General features: G+C 41.7%; 1 pseudogene; it reads right to left on the minus strand.

Annotated features, from left to right (window-relative positions):
- Positions 1-16,357, minus strand: part of LOC142167096 (uncharacterized) — a 52,144-nt pseudogene extending 35,787 nt beyond the window's left edge.
- Between the last annotated feature and the right edge of the window lie 295 nt (positions 16,358-16,652).

Genomic DNA, 16,652 nt, shown 5'->3' on the forward strand with positions numbered 1-16,652 from the left:
TCAAAATGACAAGTCGGGTCGTTACATTCTCCCCCACTTATACATATGTTAGTCCTCGAACATGCCAAGAGTTGTTCCTAAACCTTCAAATCAGTATTCCACCATACCATGCATATACCTAGGGTGATCCCACGTCACCGTATTCCATATAGGCCCGACAGCACAACATAATTGAAAATCATTGCTTTAACCGTGGCCCATAAACCTTGGAACCCAATTTTTAACATCCGAAAATCTTTTCAAGACCCGAATCTCATATCTACACACTTTATAAGTCTGAACAAGTTGTATTAAGCCTTAACCATAACCCGAGATATAATCACATAACATACTACACAACTCGCATACTCGCAACACCATTTCCGATCACAGTAACTACTCAAAACCAACCAAGTACTAGTATTAAACCCCATATTCCACACAACCTCATTCCAAAACTTTCGTACACTGCCGATAATGAAAGAAACATATAGGAATTCACAACCACTCACCAGATCAACATGCCATGAAGCTTTCCCTCATTCAACAAGTACCATAGCCAATTATTTAAGCCGAATTCTAAGTTATTCTTCCAACATGCTGTAATCAAACCTGATAGTATCCATTCTAGGTCAAATGACTTTATATCACCAAACATAACTATTCTAGCTATTCTGGTGTAATCCTGCCATTTTTGTTTTAAAAGAATGACACATAACATAATTTAAAACCAACTCATCAAATTTCGTGAGAAGAACATTTGTGGGTGCATGTGCACAATTTTCTCAAATTGTCCTGATCATGCAATATCATAGCATGTAGAGGAAGGAAACAATTAATCAGATAAACGATCAAGGAAACGCGATTTCCACACGCTGCACGAAGAACTCACATGCTAGCAATAGAACCCGCACAGAAAACTCACATGCCAGTAATATCAATATATGGATCTGCATGGACAACTCACGTGCTAATAACATAATCCACCGGGTATAGTCCCAGGCCTCTAGTCCAACATATCATATAAGAACATTTAAACAGGTATACATGTATATGATGAGTAGGATAAGATTTTCGTGTTCCTGGACTGGTATAAATGACATGCCAAAGCGTAGGCATGTACAAAGTGTTCTATCGTAGCTCAAATCGGAAATCTTTCATCACTGAGGCATTTATCAAGTTCGTTCAGGGATTTTAACCCCTATGTAGCCTCAAACACGGCTCAAATAGCTCAACAGTGTTACAAATATGAGAAATATCATAGCTTAAAGCTTAATAGTTAATTCTAGGCTTATTATAGCCTAAACACAATCCGAGCAAGGATAAATAGCCCTCTAAAAAGTCCTCAATGTCTTAACCATAACACGTATTATTATCTAGTTAACTTGGCCTCATCTTCACAGTCCGCAGCCCCGAAACAATTTACTTCTGAGAACTCCCAGTCCCCAAATTTATAGAATACATGAACCACCGTAACTGATCACAACTCCAGCACTCGAATGACTAAAACATCCTTCATGCACGATCATACCACTAGGAATACTTCCATAATTTTTTCATGCCACATAGAAATAATTTGAATACCAGAAGTCTATCAACCATGTGAGTACCTCAATAACAATGAACATTCGTAAATCAAAACACAATGTGCCTTCAGAAATGCGCAACCTTCTTAGGAATTACTGAGCAATTATAATATTCATCCAAATATACGAAACTGACCATGATGTCCAAAATTTGTAACCTTCTATTCAAGACTGAACTGCCACCTTGTACATGTAAATCTTAGTCCCGCACAACACATCACATCTATCATGCCATCATGTGAAAAGCACGATAATCTCATTATCAACTCTGAGTCACAAGCAAACTACATACCCGGTTAGTTAGATGCCTTCCATTTACTCTCATCTAGGAGGAAATCACAATACACAACATGTTCCTCACACCGGTAGAAAATATCTGGCTCAAACAATGATAGAAACCATCAAGAACACTTTGAAATCCATTTGCACATAACCAAGCTATCAGAACTGAATTCCTCTAACTTGACCAAGCCACGCAGGTCACCAAACCCAAGAATATTTCACCAAAACATCTGTAGAGTGTCACCACATCATAATTACCCCCATAAATACTACAATCGAGACACCCACTTTGAAAAGACCTTACGTGAACTTAAAATTGTTCCTTTACCTTTCTTATACTGAAATGTAGAATCCCTAGTCACACAGAATTATGGGAAGTCCTGGCACCATCCAATGTAAATAACTGATTCTAGCGATATATAAATCCAAAAATTCTTAATTGCTACATATGCATCTTTAACCCTTTTGAATCTTCTTGAGAGACATCCACTGTACTTAAATCTAAATTGCACCATCCAAACGGGTCGAAATACACGTGTCCTATTAGCACAACAACACTCAAAGAAGTGTCACCCACCTTATCGCAACCGAGCAAATTTATACTCCATGCACACTATATCCTTCACAAATAACAACTCACTCATCCCATGATTTTTTTTGTATACAAATAATGTGCAATATAACCCATATCCAAGAATGTTCCTTACTCGAGTCATCCTCAATCTCAACCTCCGCAAGTCATAACGGATCCGCAATTATGCCTCAAACCCAAAGCTAGTATTAAACACATAACCATGAAATCAAATCATCAATAGTAGGCTCCCCTATTTGGTTCAAATCCATAGAGTAAAACATCTGATAACTCTCCATTCCCATACTCTACTATCGCTATAATCCCACAGAAATTCAACTAAATCCTTCGAAAACTCATGTACCCCGTTGGTAGAAAAGAAACTATCACGACCTAAAACCTAACCCATCATGATGGCGCCTATTGTGATACTAGGCAAGCCGACATTTCCAAAAAACTTTCAACATTTAATAGAAATGAATTAAGACATTTAAAATAATCGGAGTTTTTCATAAAAACAGACTAAAACCCAAAAACATAAGTGTGGAAAAATAGCCCGATATTGGGGTGTCACTGAGTCATGAGCATCTAGATATCTAGTCTAATACAAACAGTGTCTAAGTATCAATACAGAAAAGAGAGAAAACATAGAAGGAGAGACAAGGTTTGCGGACGCCGGCAGCTACCTCGTAGTCTCCGATACTCGATCGCGCACAAACTCAACGACCTCCATGATCAAACACACCTGGATCTGCACATGAAATGCATGGTGTAGCATGAGTACAACCAACTCAATAAGTAACAAAAATAAATAAGGAATTGAGAAGGTAGTGACGAGCTATACATTACAGTTGATTTTTAATAATTCCAGCAAAGAGTAGACATACTTTCAAATCCGGCTGTTCAAGTCAAATCAGTTTATACTGTTACAGTGCAGGTAATTCGGATATAGAATCTTTCAGAAATTTCACAACAATGATAGATAGCAACTAAGTGCATCAACAAATGAAAAACAAGTACAGCCTCTCAGGGCAACATATACTAAACTCGTCATAACAGCTTAATCACTCGGCTCTCAGCCATCGGTACTCACACTCAATAAGTACCTGCGCTCACTGGGGGTGTGCAGACTCCGGAGGGGCTCCTTTCAGCCCAAGCACTATATCGTTGCGGCATGCAGCCCGACTCAATCATATAAGTAGCCATAAGGCTCGTTGCGGTGTGCAACCTGATCCACAATCCATAAATAGCCATAAGGCTCATTGCGGCGTGCAACCCAATCTATATACCCTCGCATAGCTCACAGCTCGGTACTCATGCCCTACCCCAGTCACTGACCTCTCCATCCCCTCGGGCTCACAGAATATCACAAGAATCAGCCCAAACAAAGAATACAACAAGTATCAACAAGAAATGAGAGGGAATAGAGATATAACACACAAGTAAGACTGTGACTGAGTATAAGACAGAAATTAGCAGTCAATCCAATAAGTACTCGACCGCTACGGGTCCCAATAGTGACAACATATGTCCTACGCATCATTTTTAACATGAATGGCAGACAAATTTCTAGAAGACAGAGGGAACATGAAATTAACAATGAGCTATTCGACTTTACAGTCTCGTGGGACGGACCAAGTCACAATCACCCACGGTGCACGCTCACACACCCATCACCTAGCATGTGCGTCACCTCCAAACACTCACATCATACCAATCCTCGAGGTTTCATACCCTCAAAACCAGATTTAAAGTGGTTACTTACCTCAAACACGTAAAAATCGTTCTTCGCAATGCCTTTGCCCCTTGAATCAATCTCCAAACACTCCGAATCTAGACATAAGCAGTACGAGATAATCAATATTGGTTAAAAGGATCAGTTCCACAAGAAAACTACTAAAATATAGACCACAATCCGAAATCGGCTCAACCCGGCCCCCGGGCCTACGTCGTGAAACCCGACGAAAGTCACAAAACCCGAAAGCCTACTCACCCACGAATCTAACCATACCAAATTTATAAAAATCTGTCCTCAATTGCCCCTCCAAAACCCCAAAGTTCACTCTCCACTTCCCAAGCCCTAAACCCCCAAATTGCCTACTCAAATCCCTAATTATGTGGTGAAGGAAGCCATAGATTCGCAAAATTTAGACCAATCCGGGTTAGAATTACTTACCCCAACGTATTCCTTGAAAATACTCACAAAATTGCCTCTCTCCTGAGCTTCTCAAGTCCAAAAATCAAAAACGAAAGTCCAACACTCGAGCTGGTATTTTTCTGCCTAGAAATACCGCACTTGCGGTCCTCTTGTCGCTTTTGTGACGCCGCACCTGCGGAAATTCCATCACAGGTGCAGATTTCACTTAAAAATCCTGACCTCGCTCCTGCGGCCCCAAGACCGCATCTACGCCTATTGCAGGTGCGGGAATCCATCGCACCTGTGGCCATCCTTCGCACCTACGCCCAGCTGCCCACATCTACGATCCTTGCAGGTGCAGAAAAATCTTCGCACCTGCAGCTCCTGCCCAGCTCCTTCTTGGCCGCATCCGCGGATCCTTCTTCGATATTGCGGTCTTGCACTTGTGGTTCCCACTTCGTAGGTGCGGTTACACCAGTACCAGCAACTTCTGTTGCATTTTCTTAACTCCCATCAAGCCGTTAACCACCCAAAATCATCCCGAGGCCTCCGGATCAAACTAACAAGTCATATAACCCCGAACTTGGTCAAACCTTCGAATCACTCACGACAACCTCAAAACACCAATTACATCCGGATTCAAGCCTAAAGAACTTCTAAACTTCCAAATTCCACAAACGACGCCAAAATCTATCAAACCACGTCCGATTGACCTCAAATTTTACACACAAGTCAAAAATGACACCACGAACCTATTCCAACTTCTAGAAATCTAATCCGGCCCCAATATAAAAATTTCCACTGCCGGACAAAATTGCCAAAATTCCAACTTTCGCCAATTCAAGCCTAATTCTATTACGGAACTCCAAATCACATTTCGGACGCGCTCCTTAGTCCAAAATCACCTAACGGAGCTAACGGAACCATAAAAATTCAAATCCGATATCATTTTCCCACAAGTTTACATCCGATCGACTTTTCCAACTTAAGCTTCCAATAAAGAGACTAAGTATCTCAATTCACTCCAAAACCACTCCGAACCCGAACCAACCAACCCAGTAAGACATAATACAGTTATAAAGCACAAAAGAAGAAGAATTGGGGGAAACGAGGCTATAACTCTCGGAATGACCGGCTGGGTTGTTACATCCTCCCCCTCTTAAACAAACGTTAGTCCTCGAACGGGTCTAGAACCATACCTGAAGTTTCAAACAGGTGTGGATATCTGCTCCGTATCTCCCGCTCGGTCTCCCAAGTGGCCTCCTCCATAGGCTGACCTCTCCACTGCACCTTCAGTGAAGCTATATCCTTTGACCTCAACTTCTGAACCTGCCGCTCCAAAATGGCCACCGGCTCCACATCATAAGTCATATCACTATCCAACTGAACCGTGCTGAAATCCAAAACATGGGATGGATCACTGATATACTTCAGGAGCATAGAAATATGAAATACTAGATGCAGACACAACAAGTTAGGTGGCAAGGGAAGTTGTAAGCCACCTTCCCTATCCTCTGAAATACCTCCAAAGGCCCAATGAACCGGGGGCTCAACTTGCCCCTCCTCCCAAACCTCATAACACCCTTCATGCATGCTACTTTCAGCAGAACCTTCTCCTCAACCATGAAAGACACATCATGGACCTTCCTGTCAGCATAGCTCTTCTGCCTAGACTACGTCGTGTGAAGCTGCTCCTGAATCAATTTCACCTTGTCTAATGCATCCTAGATCAACTCTATCCCCAAGAGCCTAGCCTCACCTGGCTCAAACCATCCCACTGGATATCTACACCGCCTCCCATATAAAGCCTTGTACGGAGCCATCTGAATGCTCGACTGATAACTATTGTTATATGCAAACTCCGCAAGCGGCAGAAACTGGTCCCATGAACCACCAAAATCAATGACAAAAGTGCGTAACATGTCCTCCAATATCTGGATAGTACGCTCGGACTGTCCGTCCATCTGAGGGTGAAGGGTTGTGCTCAACTCAACCTGAGTACCCAACTCTCGCTGCACGGCCCTCCAAAACTGCGATGTAAACTGTGTGCATCTATCCCAAATGATGGAAACTGGGACACCATGAAGGTGAACAATCTCTCGGATGTAAATCTCAGCCAATCGCTCTAAAGAGTAAGTAGTACCAACTGGAATGAAGTGCGCAGACTTGGTCATCCGATCCACAATCACCCAAATAGCATCGAACTTCCTCGAAGTCCGTGGGAGCCCAACTACGAAATCCATGGTGATTCGCTCCCACTTCCACTCTGGGATCTCTAACTTCTGAAGCAAGCCACCCGGTCTCTAATGCTTATACTTAACCTGCTAACAATTGAGACACCGAGCCACAAACCCAACTATATCCTTCTTCATCCTCCTCAACCAATAGTGTTGTCTCATATCCTGGTACATCTTCGTGGCACCCGGATAAATGGAATACCGCGAGCTGTGGGCCTCCTCAAGAATCAACTCCCGAAGCCCATCCACATTGGGAAAACATATACAGCCCTGCATTCTCAACACGCCATCATCATCAATAGTCATATCTCTAGCATCACCTCGCCGAACCCTGTCCTGGAGGACGAGCAGATGGGGGTTATCATACTGACGTGCTCTGATACGATCATAAATATAAGACCTAGAGACCACACAAGCCATTACCTGACTCGGCTCGAAATATCCAATCTGACAAGATGGCTAGCTAAGGCCTGAATATTCAATTCCAAGGGTGTTTCTGCTGCTGAAAGATACACTAAACTCCCCAAAATCTCTGTCCAACGACTCAAGGCATCGGCCACTACATTGGCCTTCTCGGGATGGTACAAAATGGTGATATCATAGTCCTTAAGAAGCTACAACCACCTCCACTGATGCAAGTTAAAATCCTTTTGTTTGAACAGATGCTGCAATACCCGATGATCAGTTAAATCTCATAATGGACACCGTACAAATGGTGCCACCAAATCTTTAAGGCGTGAATAATAGCTGCTAACTCAAGGTCATGGACAAGATAGTTCTTCTCATGGGTCTTCAACTGGCGTGAAGCATAAGCAATCACTCTACCCTCTTGCATTAGAACACACCCAATACCGATCCGTAAGGCATCACAATACACTGTGTAAGAACAAGAAGCTGATGGCAGGACTAGAACTGGAGCTGTGGTCAAAGTTGAGCTTCTGAAAGCTCTCCTCGCACTCATCCGACCACCTGAATGGAGCACCCTTTTGGGTCAATTTGGTCAACGGCGATGCAATAGATGAAAAACCCTACAAAAAATGACTGTAATAGCCCGCCAAACCAAAAAAGCTCCTAATCTCCGTGGCTGAGGACGGTCTAGGCCAACTCTGCACCGCCTCTATCTTCTTTGGATCCACTTGAAAGATGGAGGGTGGAGTCTCCCAAACCTCTACAATCGACGCTGCTCATCATCAGGCATGACAGGAACCACATAGTCCTGAGCAGCTACAACCGGCTAGGCTGGTGGTGCCCCAAGTGTTTGGAATCCTTGTACCACCTGCTCTAGTTTGCGGGCGGCGGGAGTCTGAGCACCTCCCCCAGCTTGAGAAGTGGCTGCTGCGGCCGGAACAGAGATCGCCTGAGCAAGACTGGTACACGCGGTCAGAATCTGAGCTAAGGCCTCCCGAAGGTCTGGAATCACAATAGGCACAGGTGGTGCCTGAGTTGGTCCCACCGGCTCATCCACAATTGGAGCCTGCTCCTGAACTAGGGAAACTAGTGGATCTGCAGGTACTACCCTAGCTTTGGTAAGAGATGCACCTCTGCCCCTACCACGACCTCTACCGCGACCTTGGCCTCTCGCGGCCCTGACTGGTGGTACTGGTGGATGTCCCTCTTGCCCCGTAGCACGCGTCCTCACCATCTGTGAGAGAATTAGAACAATAAAAATTTAGTTACCAGAATCAAAAGATTCGCACGACAAGAATTCAAGAATGTGAAGTTTCCTAAGGGTTCGGGAGCCTCTCGAAGATAAGTACAGACGTCTCCGTACCGACCCGCAAGACTCTACTAAACCTGCTCATGACTCGTGAGACCTATGTAACCTATGCTCTGATACCAACTTGTTACGACCCAAAACCTAACCCGTCGTGATGGCGCTTATCATGATACTAGGCAAGCCGACATTTCCAAAACACTTTCAGCATTTAACAAAAATGAATTAAGACATTTAAAATAACCGCAGTTTTTCATAAAAACTGAGTAAAATCCAAAAATATAAATGCGAAAAAATAACCCGGCATCGGGGTGTCCCTGAGTCATGAGCATCTAGATATCCAGTTTAATACAAACAGTGTCTAAGTATCAATAGAGAAAAGAGAGAAAACATAGAAGGAGAGACAAGGTCAGCGGACGCCGATAGCTACTTTGTAGTCTCTGATACTTGATCGCGCACGAACTCAACGACCTCCGTGATCAAACACATCTGGATCTGCACATGAAGTGTAGGGTGTAGCATGAGTACAACCAACTCAGCAAGTAATAAAAAAAATTAAAGAACTGAGAAGGTAGTGACGAGCTATACAATACAGTTCATTTTCAATAATTCCAGCAAAGAGTAGATATGCTTTCAAATCCGGCAGTTCAAGTCAAATCAATTTATACAGTTATAGTGCAGGTAATCCGGATATAGAATCTTTGAAAAGTTTCACAACAATGACAGATAACAACTAAGTGCATCAACAAATAAAAAACAAGTACAGCCTCTTAGGGCAACAGACACTCAACTGGTCACAACAGCTCAATCACTCGGCTCTCAGCCCTCAGTACTTACACTCAATAGGTACCTGCGCTCACTAGGGGTGTGCGGGCTCCTTTCAGCCCAAGCGTTATATCGCTGCGGCGTGCAGCCCGACCCAATCATATAAGTAGCCATAAGGCTCGTTGCGGAGTGCAACATGATCCACAATCCATAAATAGCCATAAGGCTCATTGCGGCATGCAACCCGATCCATATACCCTCACATATCTCACAACTCGGCACTCAGGCCCTACCTCAGTCACTGACCTCTCCAGCCCCTCGGGCTCACAGAATATCACAATAATCAGCCCAAATAAAGAATACAACAAGTATCAACAAGAAATGAGAGGGAACAGAGATATAAAACACAAGTAAGACTGTGACTGAGTATAAGACAGAAATTAGCAGTCAATCCAATAAGTACTCGACCTCTACAGGTCCCAACAGTGATAACATATGGCCTAAGCATGGTTTCTAACATGAATGGCAGTCAAATTTCTAGAAGACAGAGGGAACATAAAATTAACAATGAGCTATTCGACTTTACAATCTCGCGGGACGGACCAAGTCACAATCCCCCACGGTGCACACTCACACGCCCGTCACCTAGCATGTGCGTTACCTCCAAACACTCACATCATACCAATCCTCGGGGTTTCATACCCTCAAAACTAGATTTAAAATTGTTACTTACCTCAGACGCTCAAAAATCCTACTCCACAATGCCTTTGCCCATCGAATCAATCTCCAAACGCTCCGAATCTAGCCATAAGCAGTACGAGATAATCAATATTGGTTAAAAGGATCAATTCCACAAGAAAACTACTAAAATATAGCCCAAAAACCGAAATCGACTCAACTTTGTCCCTCGGGCCCACATCTCGAAACCCAATGAAAGTCACAAAACCCGAAAGCCTGCTCACCAACGAATCTAACCATACCAAATATCTAAAAATCCGACCTCAATTTCCCCTCCAAAACCCCAAAGTTCACTCTCCAATTCCTAAGCCCTAAACCCCCAAATTTTCAACTCAAATCCCTAATTAGGTGATGAAGGAAGCCATAGATTCACAAAATTTAGAACAATCCGGATTAGAATTACTTACCCCAATGTTTTCCTTGAAAATCCTTGAAAGATCGCCTCTCTCCCGAGCTTCTCAAGTCCAAAAATCGAAAATGAAAGTCCAACCCTCGAACTGGTGTTTTTCTGCCCAGAAATACTGCACATGTTGTTCTCGTGTCGCTTCTGCGACGCCACACCTGCGAAAATTCCATCGCATGTGCGGATTTCACTTTAAAATTCTGACCTCGCTCTTGCGGCCCTAAGACCGCATCTACGCCTATCGCATGTGCAGGAATCCATCGCACATACGGCTATCCTTCGCACCTACGCCCAGTTTCCCGCATCTGCGACCCTCGCAGGTACGGGGAAATTTTCGCACCTGCGGATCCTGCCCAGCTCCTTCTTGGACGCATTCGCGACTCCTTCTTTGCTTCTGCGGGCTCGCACTCTGCAGGTGCGGTTATACCAATAGTAGCAACTTCAGTTGCATTTCCTTAAATCCCATCAAATCGTTAACCACCCGAAATCACCCCGAGGCCTCTAGGACCTCAACCGATCATACCAACAAGTCATATAACCCCATGCAAATTTAGCCAAACCTTCGAATCACTCAAGACAACCTCAAAACACCAATTATACCCGGATTCAAGCCTAAAGAACTTCTAAACTTCCAAATTCCACAAACGACGCGGAAACCTACCAAACCACGTCCGATTGACCTCAAATTTTACACACAAGTCAAAAATGACACCACGAACCTATTCCAACTTCCAGGAATCCAATCTGACCCCGATATCAAAATTTCCAATGCTGGCCAAAATTGCCAAAATTTCAACTTTCGCCAATTCAAGCCTAATTCTATTACGGACCTCCAAATCACATTCCGGACGCGCTCCTTAGTCCAAAATCACCTAATGGAGCTAACGGAACCATAAAAATTCAAATCCGATATCGTTTTCCCACAAGTTGATATCCGGTCGACATTTCCAACTTAAGCTTCCAATTAAGAGACTAAGTGTCTCAATTCACTTCACAAACACTCTGCACCCAAACCAACTAACCCGGTAAGACATAATACAGCTGTAAAGAACAAAAGAAGCCGAATTGGGAGAAATGGGGCTATAACTCTCGAAATGACCGGTCGGGTCTTTACAGAAACCCTCCACACAACAATATAGGGATAAGACATCCGTAGATTGCTCCGTGGGTCATAACCCACCTGCCTAGCCTCAAACTAATATCTTTCTATATCCTTTAGCAGCCACAATTACAATGCAATCACTTAATCTTCCCGAGTCTGAGCTTATCAAAAGGACATGAGAATCTAATTTGTTCCACAATTAAACAACATGAAAGATCCTTCAACACATAAATTGTGACAGACACCAAGCACCCAATAGCCCATTTTTCATCATATTCAAGCCACATGAACACATCTCACTGTCATACCATACTCATCACGTAGCCAATCAACCACTCATCGAGCCATAGATCACAATCATAGGGACACTACCGAACATATAAGTCCAAAAGCGTATACTCGCACATCTGAAACTACCAAGCCTAAGTTGTGGTCTAAACCTGGCCTCAAGTCCTCTAGACTCGGCCATCACCACAACATAAAAAACACATCTTGTACCTCATTCATAGAATCACAGGCCGTCGATGCACAACTGATACTGAGCGTTCACATACGCATTCGAGTGAGTGGAAGAAATTCAAGGAGGTACGCTTCAAAATGAATCAACGTCGCACTATAAGGAAAGAAAGGTGGGAAGTTTATCCTAAATGCCATGTAGCCTCTCGAAGATAAGTATGGACGTCATCATACCGATCCGCAAGACTTTACTAGACACTTGCTCATGACTTGTAGAACCTATGAACCTAGGGCTCTGATACCAACTTGTCACGACCCACAATCCAACTAGCCATGATGGAACCTAACCTCACCCGCTAGGTAAGCCAAATAACACAATCTGATTCAATTAATATTTAACTGACTCTAGTAAACTCCCTAAGGACTGGTAGTACAAATCACGAGCATCTAAGATTCAGAATTTACAAAACTGGTGTGAAATAAAATACATCATCTGTTTTAAAATATATGAACAGATTTTTAAATCTAAAGCTACCAAGATCAAGAGGCAACTATGACCGGAACACAGGTACATCTCCAATGCCATCTCCCTCCATACACAACAACATCAGCATCCAAAATCTGCATACAAGGTACAAAAGTGTAGTATGAGTACAACCGATCCCATGTACTCAATAAGTAACAAACCTAACCTTAGGTTGAAAGTAGTGAAGAGCTTGTACGAAGGTCAGAGTCCATACCAATATCCAGTAACAATGCATAACAATATAATTAAAGTAACACAGGTAATAACTCAATGATAAAATGCTCAGCTCGTTTACAATTCCACAAAATAAATATTTTCTTTTCAATTATAACGGTAAAACTCAAATCTTTTGCCGAAATCACCGAAAATATGTGTAAGTCTGAAATCTGTGATTTTTCTCAAAAACTTTAACAACATATAAGAAATTTCATTATCAGATGACATGAGGAAAAATGCTTCTTTATGCCTACAAATCAAGTATGCATGTCTAATGCAATGCAACACAGTGATTAACTTATGTACTCACGCTCTTAGAGTATTCAATATCACTGTCTCGTATTTCCATCATCACGATCATTATTCAGCACACTCAGTCACTCAGCACTATACAGGGCAGATCCATCCCAAATATAAATAAATAAGGCAACTCCATGCCCTGGGAAGATCCATCCTGAATATAAATATCAAGTGCGCTCACTGTGTGGAGTGCAGACTCCGGAGGGAATCCTTCAGCCCAAGCACTATAATCCACATGGACAACTCACGTGCTACACGGACAACTCACGTGCTGCACGGACAACTCGCGTGCTATAGTATCAATATCTGGATCCGCACGAATAACTCACGTGATGCACGGACAACTCACATGCTATAGTATCAATATCTGGATCCGCACAGACAACTCACATATTGCACGAACAACTCACGTGCTATAATAACCCAATCTGGCTTGTTGCGGCATGTATCCCGATCCCATAATAATAAATTATATAAAGCCAATATGGCTTGCTGCGGCGTGCAGCCCGATCCCATAAATATCCTCACAATAAGGCCTTCGGCCTCACTCAGTCATCAATCTTTCCAGTCTCTCGAGCTCAAAATATCGTGAAAATCAGCCCAAAAATAATAATATGATGTATCAATAATTAGCAACAAAGACTGGGATATGATATGAAATGAATGAACATGACTGAGTATGAAATTATAATTTAAACAAATAATTCAACAATAATAGGACCTCTGTTTGTCTCAATAATAACGACATATAACCTCATCATGATTTTAATATGATTCTCAGCTCAATTTCTTTAACACATGAAAGTACATGGATAATGACAAGATTATTTGATTACAAAATTCTACGGAATCAATTACGTCATAAATTTCCACGGTGCACGCCCACACACCCGTCTCCTAGCATGTGCGTCACCTCCAAACAATTTATATAACACATAATTCAGGGATTCATACCCTCAGCTCCAAGTTTAGAAATGTTACTTACCTCAAACCGTGCAATTCTTTATTCCAATAAGCCTTTTCCTCTAGATTCGACATCCGGACGCCTCGAATCATGTCCCAAATAATTCGATACAATCAACACGAGGTGTAGGAATCAATTTCATATGAAAATACTAAATTTCACAATAAATCTAAAAAAGTCAACAAAAACTCAACAGTGGGGTTCACGTCTCGGAAGCAGACAAAAGTTACAAAATATGAACGCTCATTCAACCACGAGTCCAACCATACTAAATTTACCAAATTCCTACATCAACTCGACCTTCAAATCCTCAAATCTTATTTCTAAATCCCTAGGCCCAAATTCTCAAATTACACCTCAAAAATACGTAATCTAGTCGGAATATTCGATAATAATTCAATATTATTTACTAACAATGATCACAAGTGACTTACCTCAAGATTTCCCGTGAAATTTCTCTAAAAAATCGCCCCAAGTCGTGTTCTTTCACCCAAAAATGTTGAAATGAGCTAAAAAACAAAACTGCTCGATAAAAATACTAATCTAGTCGCTAAAAGTCCATTTCCGTCACTAAAGATCCGCACCAGAATCTACTTGCACCAGTAATTTATTGTTTCACTAAAAAGGCTCTAACTCCATCATACAAACTCGAAATTCTAGTTTCTATGAGTCACAAATAATACTATGAACTTAGTCGTTCAATCGAAACTCAATTCATAGCTCATTTGCTCAATGCGATACCAATTTCGCTCGTTAAACAATTAACTCATGATTCACTCTAAAAACCCAATCGCGACTTGATGAAATTAGACCAAACATTCCAGATCATTCCTATAATTCATTATCAAACTCACGGAAGTCTCAAAATCAAATTTCGATCTCTAGAACTAAAAATGGACCTTTGAATCATTACATGCTTATTCTCAAAACACCAAACTCTTCCAAAAATTCTTCCAAAACTCATTTGAGCCCCATGAGACCCCAACCAAGTATACTAACAAGTCTCATAACATGACACGAACTTAGTCGATGCCTCAAATTATATTAAACAACACTAAAATACGAACCGCACCACAATTCAAGCTTAATAAAAGCTAACGAATTCCAAATTCTATATTTAATGCCGAAACCTATCAAATCAAGTCTGATTAATCTCAAATTTTGCACACAAGTCATACATGATATAACAGACCTATCAAAATTTCCAGAACAGGATTCCGACCCCATTTTCAACTTTCGCCATTTCAAGCCAAAATCATCTATGGACTTCCAAATAAATATCCGGACATACTCCTAAGTCCAAAATCACCATATGGAGCTATTGGAACAATCAAAACTTTATTCCGGAGTCGTTTGTACAAAAGTCAAACTTCGGTCAACTCTTTTCATTTAAGCTTCTACACAAGGATTGTTCTTTCAATTTAATCTTGAATCATCCGAAAACCAAAGCCGACAATTCACACAAGTCATAATACACATTACAAAGCTTCTCAAGACTTCAAATTGTTGAGTATGATGTAAATGCTCAAAAGGACAAGTCGGGTCATTACAACTTCCATAAATATGGTTATTTTGCATAAATAATTTAACTAAAGAGGTCAATTTTCCAAATTCCTTAGGAATCAGACCAACTAAATGGTTCGATGAAAGATCAAGTCCTAAAAGCACTTTGAGGTTTCCAATCTCTGGTGATATCTTACCACTGATGTTATTTCTGGCTATCCGCAAATCAGTCAAATTCTTGCATTTCCCTCAGTAGTTGCTGCTGAGTTCACCATCAAATCATTTTCGCCCAAATCAATGAACTGAAGCTCTGGATAGATGCCAAAAGCTTCAGATAAATTCCCAGTGAAACTATTGCTATTAAAGAGAACCCTTTTGAAAATCGAGCACTTTCTCAAGCTTCGTAGTATTGGCCATTTCAGCTTATTATTACTCACCACAAAGTTCTCAAATTTTCCACCTTTACAAATCTGCTCCGGCAAATGGCCCGAAAACTGATTATAATTCACTAGCATCCCAACCAAGTTATCCAACTAAGCAAGTTCTTTTGGAATGGAACCAGAAAGCTTGTTGAAACTGACAAACAGTCTTTGCAAGTTTCTCAAATTGCCAAAGGAAGCAAGAATTGAACCAGTAAGCAGAATATCGCCAATGTCAGGTCAGAGAGGTTTTTCAGATTCCCCAACTCTATAGAAATGAGCCTAGAGAGTTTGTTGGTATGGAGAAATAGTTTTTGCAAGTTTCTTAAATTCCCAAAGGTACCAGGAATTGAACCAGTAAGCTGATTTTTGGCTAATTCCAGATGAGTTAATGTCTCATTATCCATGAAAGTAAATACCAATGAAAAGATGGTTAGGGATTACATTTCTAATCAATTGGCCCAGCCTACAAGTGGTGGAAATTATAGACAAGCCATTCAAGAGTTGTATAATCTTCGCGGTCCCAAGAAGAAACAGTCGTTAGAAAATCGCAACTCCGTCGGCCAAAAAATATGTATGTTCCTTAATTTGTCGTATAAATAGTATAACACACATAATTGGTCGAAAGTAACCATAAAATACGAACTTTATTTTACTTGTTAGTTGTTAGTTGTCACGCCCCAACCTCGGGAAGTGTGACCGGCGCTCAACCGAGTAAACCCGATCGAGAAAGCCTGTTAAATACTTTCTACCC

Source organism: Nicotiana tabacum, chromosome 12 (assembly GCF_000715075.1).
Source record: "Nicotiana tabacum cultivar K326 chromosome 12, ASM71507v2, whole genome shotgun sequence".
NCBI lineage: Eukaryota > Viridiplantae > Streptophyta > Magnoliopsida > Solanales > Solanaceae > Nicotiana > Nicotiana tabacum.